The following is a 7355-nucleotide window of genomic DNA, read 5'->3' on the forward strand; positions in this document are numbered from 1 at the left end:
TCAGTTTCTGGGACAGCAACCAGGCCATGAGTTCAAGCTCAGGACAATCACAGAAGAATTAAAGAAAAAGAGGCTAGAAGTGCAGAAGGAAGATCCAATGACAGAGGTTTAAATAAATCAAGCATTGGTAGCTCACCAATGTTCTATCGGCTACTCAGGAGGATGAAATCTGAGGATCACCATTGAAGGCCAGCTCAGGTAGGAGAATTGATGAGACCCTTATGTCTCATTTGTCACCAAAAATATGACACTAGCTGTGCTCTGGTTCATGTGGTATATTCCTAGTCTTAAACAGAAAGCTCTTTTACAGCACACAGGCCCTGGTGCTGAGGTCCCAGCACAAAAATATACAAAAACAAAGAAAAAAGAGCACAAATTATGAAAGATGAGAGAGAGAGAAAATTATCATTTCAAAATGAGTCATGGGTTGCTGGTTTATTTGTGCATACTGAGGAAGTTGAAATATGAGGATCACAACTCAAAGCCAGCCTGGCTAGGAAAGTGATTGAAATTCTTATCTTCAACTACCAAGCAAAAGCTGGAAATGAAGGTGTGATAGTAGTTGTAAAGTACTGAAATTTGGTGGAGCCCTGGAAGTAGTTTCCTGGTCCAGAATTCAGCCCAAAGTCGACCAAAAACAAAACTGAAAGAAGAGAAGAAATGACCATTTGAGATTTAAAAAATAAGCCTGGCGCTGGTGGTTCATGTTTATAATTTTAGCTCTCAGGTGGCTGAAGTTTGAAGATAGTATTTAAAGGCCAGTCCAAACAGGAAAGGCCATGAGTTTTTTTTTTCTGTGTGTGCTCGAATTTGTGTAGGAGCTCTACCACTCTCAGAATCTTGGTAGTTGATAAAAAGAATCTCATGAACTTTCCTGCTCAGGTTGACTTCAAACTATGATACTCACATTTCAGCCTCCCAAATCTTGCTGGGCTTTACATGAGACTCTTATCTCCAAAAGGAAGAAAAATTAAACCTGGTGATTGAGCTGTGGCTTCAATCACAGAAATGAGAAAATAATTTCTGAAAAAGCACCCAGACCTTGATATTAACTTCAGGGCTAACATACATACAAAGAATAAAATAAATAAATGTGGAGGAGGGTGGGAGAAGAAAGAGCCAATTTCAGAGTTTAAAATGAGTTAGGCATAGGTGGCACACACCTGTGATAGTAGCTACTCAGGAGGCTCAAATCTGAGGATCACAGTTGAAAGCCAGCCCAGATAGGAGAATTCATATACTCAACTCTAAGTAGCTACCTAAAACCAAATAACATAAAAAACAATAGCCACAGTTGTGCGGTGGCTCATGTTTTCATTGCTAGTCTTGAGTAAACACCTCAGGGATAGCACCTGGGCTAATTTGTAGACCCAGGAGCAGCATATTAAAGGAAATAAAAATGCAAATAAAAAATGTAAGAATGGCAGGAAATATGGATTAGTGCTAGAGTGCTTGCCTAGCATGTTTGAATTCCTGGGTCTGTTTCCTCAGTACCTCATAAATAGAAAAGCCTGAAAGTGGCACTATGGCTCAATAAATAGAGTCCTCACCTTCAGTAAAAGAAGCTCAGGAACAGTGCCCAAGCCCTGATTTCAAGCCTCAACGCTAGGGAAACAAAGAAAAAAAGGTGTGAGAAAATTCAATTAAAGTTTAAAAATTATCCATGAATATTTGTTTGATATGTTTAGTCTTAGTGATTCAGAAAGCTGAAATCTAAAGGTTGTTGTTCGTAGCCAACCTGGGCAGGGAAGTACCTAAGTATACAACTAATCAGCAAAAAAAATCCAGAAATGAGGATGTGCTTGTAGTTGGAAAGCACCAGCCTTGAGGAAAAACCTATGAAATAGTGCCCTGGCTCAGAGATCCAGCCTCAGGATTACAATAAGCGAATTAAGTGATTGGAATTAGAGAACCTTGGACTGTTGGCTCATGTAATTCTAGAAATGCAGGAGACTGAAATATAAGATCCAGTGTAAAGGCAAACCCAGTCAAGAAATTCCAGGAGACTGTTTTCTGTGTGGTGGCCACACTGGAGGTAGGATTTTGTTGATTGAATGGAAATGAGTTTCATGGACTTTCTTGCTCAGGCTGCTTTCAAACTATGGTGGACAGATTTGAGCCTCGTGTATCAAGCCAGGCCCATTATGAGTTCAAGCTCCAGGACCAACAAACACAAAAATAATTAAATAAATGAAAAGAAGGGTAGAAGAAGAGAAAAAAGAGGCAGTACCAGAGGTTTCAATGAACCAATCATTGGTGGCTCATATCTGTGATTCTAGCTACTCAGGCTGAAATTTGAGGATATTGTTTAAAGCTCAGCTCAGTTATATGAGTACATAAGATCTCTCTCTCTGTAACTGTCTCTCTTTGTCTCCCTCTGTCTCTCTCTCTCTGTGCCAATCCTGGTGTTTGAACTTGTACTATTTTCTTCAAAGGCCTACTTACTTTCAGATTTTTAGTGGTTAATTGAAGAAAAGAGTGTTAAGGACTTTCCTCAATTTTCAGTTTCCTGAATCTAGCTTAGCTCTACATGAGTCTCTTATCTCCAATTAACTTCCCCCAAAAAGCCAAATGTTATGGTTATTCCCATATATGCACTGAGACAGCATCTGAGCTGCAAATTTTACTCATAGGACAAGCAAAAATGAAGACAATAAGAAAAGAAGGTGGAAGCACGCACATATGAAAGTTTTAAAATGACACAAATGTTGCTGGCCATGTGTGTAATCCTTACTATACAAGAGGCTGACTTCTAAGGATTGCAGTGTCAAATCAGCCTGGGCAGGAATATGCTTGAGACTCATCTTCAGCCACACAGCACAAAACCTTGAGCTATAGCTGAGGTTGTAAAAGCACCAGCCTTGAGTGGAAATGGTAAGATACAGGCCCCAGAGTCAGAGGTCAAGCCAGAGGACCAATAAAATTTTCAAAGAAGAGAAGATGAAGAGGAGCTGAAATCTGAGGATAATGGTTCAAAAATAGCCCATGCAACAAAGTCCATGAGCCTTTCTCTGTGTGCTGTCCTATGGCTTGAACTTGTGCAATTTTTACAATGATAAAGCTCCACCACTCCCAGCTTTTCATTGATTAATTAGAGCTTAGAGTCTCATGGACTTTCCTGCCCTGGATGGCTTTGAACCATGATCCTCAGATTTCAAAAAACTGATTCATGCTGGCCTTTGCATAAGACTCATCTCCTATTAGCTACCAAGAATTAAAAAAGAAAACGAGTTGAGCTGTGACTCAAGTGGCAAACTGGGCAATCAATTTCTAGGACAGCACTCAGGGCCTTATTTCAAGCACCAAGACAAAACAAGTATAGCCACAAGTTATATTTTGGCTCATGTGGTAAGCCACTAGTCTTGCAGAAAAAGCTCGGTATTGTATCCATCCCTGATTTGTAGCCCCAGGACTAGCACTTCCTCCTGAGGGGACAAGTTCCAGGGTGGCTTTGAGCCACCGCCCTCACAATTCACCTTCCTGAGTAGTTAGGATTATAGGCCTGAGCCATTGGTAGGTACTTAGCACATCTCTTACATTTGGAGGAAGTATATTTGTTAGAAAGGTGGGTTTTAGATATGTCCTTGTAACACTTTAAATTTTTTGTCCTTACTGTCTAATAGTGAATCTAGTTTCTGATGAGAAATTTGTCTTAATATCATTGAAGATGATTTGTGTGTGATGAGTTGTGTCTTTGTACTTTGGGATGTTTTCTGTTTTTGTTTAATTAGAATGTGTCAATTCGTACCTGTGTAATTATGTTAATTGACTTTTTTGATCTGATAGATTCCTGCATAGAAGGGTTCATGCTTTCAATCAAAATTGGGAAGGTATTGGTTTTTATTCCTTCAAATCTCTGTATACATATATGCATTATGCATGATATATTCACATTGTATATGTGAATATATATATATGCCTACATGTTTATATTATATATACATTTATATACATATATAGTTTCACATAGCTCCCACTTTTGTGATTGTTTATGGTAGGAAGTTTAGATTGATCTTAGCTACTTCATCAGAGTTAGAGTTTGAAGTTCTCCTCTTTATTTCTTGATAAAAATATGCATTACTCAGCAAGGATATTGAAATAAGTATAAAGCACACATAGCTTCTCTCTCTCTCTTTCTGTCTCTGTCTCTGTCTCTGTCTCTCTCTCTGTCTGTCTGTCTGTCTGTCTGTCTGTCTGTCTGTCTGTCTGTCTGTCTGTCTGTCTGTCTGTCTCTCTCTCTCTCTCTCTCTCTCTCTCTCTCTCTCTCTCTCTCTCTCTCTCTCTCTCTCTCTCTCTCTCTCTCTCTCTCTCTCATTTCCTGCCTCAGTCAGGTCTCTGATCACAGGGACATTGCTTGTTGGGTTCTTCTAGTGTGCTGTGATCTTCTGCAGTGTCATATTGTGCTTCAAAGGCCACCAAGCTTGCACCTGTAAGAGGAGCTTCTCAAAGGCAGCCTGCATGCGTGCACCTTCCTGCTTCTGTCTTGATGTCAGAGCCCCACAGCTACATGGGGTGGCCTTAGCAGATGCCCCTGTGCCAGGACTACTGACTGGTGACTGTGCCAGCACAAGCACAGCCTCTTTTTATTACACATCAGAGGTCTGCGTTGGAACCTGGGGGTATTACCTGGTTGGTGGCTATGCTTGGAGCAAGGCTGGGGGCTGCAGAAGCCTCACTGTGGCCTGACTTCTGGGGCACAACAAATGCCAAGGGTTTCTCTGGGCTCTTTTCAGAACACATGGGCAGATTCAGGAGCAGAATCTGAGATCAGGGGGGCCCCTAAACACAGGGTGGGCAATGGAGCTGGGTGGGGCAGGGCTCTCCAGGTTGGCAGGGGGCAGATGATGAGCTTATATTAGTAGACTGCTGGCTCCAAAAAAACTAGACTTGCTTGCTATCCAGAAATATCCCTCTAAATCTGGTTGCACCAGAGAGTTCCATGCTGGTGGGAGGAAACTGCTGAAGACTGCAGTAGATGGACCAGGAGTACTTGGTGCTCTTTGTGGGCAATTCAATGCTGGTCTGGCAGGGGGAATCTGAAGTTTCCATAATATTGCAGATCCAGGGAAGCAAGAGCCCAAGCAGACATGAGGCTTGGCCAGCTGCACACTGGGCAAGCTGGTAGGTGAATCCTTGCTGCATGGCTTTGCAGAGTCCCCTGGCCCACCTGCCAGCACAAGAACCTGCCTAGCATCTCCTCAACCATAGAACTTGGAGACAGCAGCTCTCACAAAATGGACATGCAGTGTCCATCTGGCTAGACGCTGCTGTGTTCAGTGCAAGTATGGGAGGAGTGGTAGGCCTGCTGGTGGAGGGAGCAGATGCCCTTTCCAAGGCATCTGGGGGAAGAGGAGCCCCTGGATATGGGCTCATGGTAAGGCTAGTCTGTCCTGTCCAAAGACAACACCTCCAGCTTGTATGACTGTTTGGTTGGGTGAGGGAGTCACCCTTTGGGGGCAGTGATATTAGGAGACAGTGTTGGTGAGATTATCCCAAAATTAAACCAACTTTTGAGCAAGCAAAAGAGTAAGTCTTGTTGAACTGCCCATGGCAGGTGGAGTTGAGGTCATGGCTGCTTCTGTCTTGAATGACCCCGAGGCTTTGTCACCAAAAGACATGTGACTGGATGCTGGCATAGAGTCCGATGGTTTTAGGAAATTTATCAGAGAGCCTCACTTGGCTTGTAAGTCACTCAATAGGGCTAACACTGGGTGCAGAGTTTGGGCTTTAGAGCTAGGCATCACAAATTGATCTTTTTTTAATTTTAGTTTTTTTATTGTGAAAATAGTGTACAGAGGGGTTACAATTACATGGGCAAGATAGTGAGTACATTTCTAATCAAGCATTGTAGCCTCCTCCTTTGTTTACCCTTCCCATCCCTTCCCATCCTCCCTCCCCCTCCACCAACCCTCCCCCCCCCAAGTTGTAAAGTTCATTTTCGACATGACAACTTGTACTTCTCATGGTTGAAATAGGTCCAACTGTATCCTTATATAAACGACTTGTTTTTGATCTTTTTGAAGGGCTGCGGACACCATCTGGAAGCTGTTGGACATTTAGGAAGTGTGAGTACATCATGAGATAAGTGTGGGACTCTGAGCTTCATCCATTGTTTGCAATAGGGCTGAGGCCTTCAACCCATATTGTCCTGGGGCCCTCAGGGTGTGGGCTGGTTTCTGGCAGTGAGAAAAGTTTAATTTGTCCTCTATTCTCTGAGCCTCACTAGGAAGTTGTATTATTGGCAGGGATGATTCTGTCATTGGGAGGTCTGTGTGTTCTCTGAGTAAGGGAATCTACAGATCTCAGAGCACATCAAGACTTTCTCTCTGAATATTTAGTTTCTGTAAAAGACTGGTCTCTGAAAGGCCTAAGTGTTTAAGGTTTCAGATGCTTTATAGGTTTCCAGACATATCCAGGGCTTGTTCTTTTTTATCTTTCAATGATAGCTTTAATTTCCTCCTTTAGTCATGGTCTATTGACCCCTTTTACTCTGGCATAAATGAGGGAAGACAGGCAGGGCTGTTGTGTTGCTAAGAAAAGCAGACAGGGCTGCCTTGTTGCTGAGAAAAAGCAGGCAGGCCTGTCTTGTTACATAGTTTCATTTTATTACCTGATGTTGGTAAATAAAACCTCCAGATTGGACTTCAGGAGCTGCCCATGATCATTGTTCCATTCCTTTCCCCTGCTCTTACCATATTGCCTTTCTATTCAAATACATTTTTACTTTTAATTTTTGTCAGAAACAAAGAGGCAATTAAAAATCTATATGTAATGTTAATTTTTATTCTTGAATTACTAAAATACATGAAGAACATGTCAATTAAAGCAGCATAAAATGACAGATGGCGTGAGCTTGATGACTGTCCCTCTACTCTGTCTCTCTTGCTCTACATTGGGTGACCACTGCGACTAAATAGTAATGTATCCCTGCATCTAAACTAAATGTGCACAAAGAACAGGCTATTAAAAAGAGACTTGCACACAGCTATCCAAGTCCCTCAAACTTCTATCTTAGTAGGAGGCCAAATTTCCATTCACACCATGTAGATTCAAACATCTACACTCAGGGTCACAGACCTGAACCAAGTCTGTGGTGGAACCAGGACTGAAGGAGAAGGGAGGACTAAGGGAGAAGTCTGAAATAGCTAAAAATCTGCCCTTTGCCTTTGCCACTAAGTCACAGTATCAGATATGAGGACCAAGGAGTTACACAGGCCTGTTAGTGGTTACTAGACTGGGTTTTAAATTTTGTAATTCCAAGTTTCTTTTCAGATCAAATATTGGGCCTGCACAACAGCAGCCCATGAGTAAGTGATGTCCAGAACTTGTGCGAGTGTCTCAGACTATTTGAATTT

Source organism: Dipodomys merriami, unplaced genomic scaffold, assembly GCF_024711535.1.
Source record: "Dipodomys merriami isolate MVZ:Mamm:240054 unplaced genomic scaffold, mDipMer1.0.p SCAF_264, whole genome shotgun sequence".
NCBI classification, from domain to species: Eukaryota; Metazoa; Chordata; class Mammalia; order Rodentia; family Heteromyidae; genus Dipodomys; species Dipodomys merriami.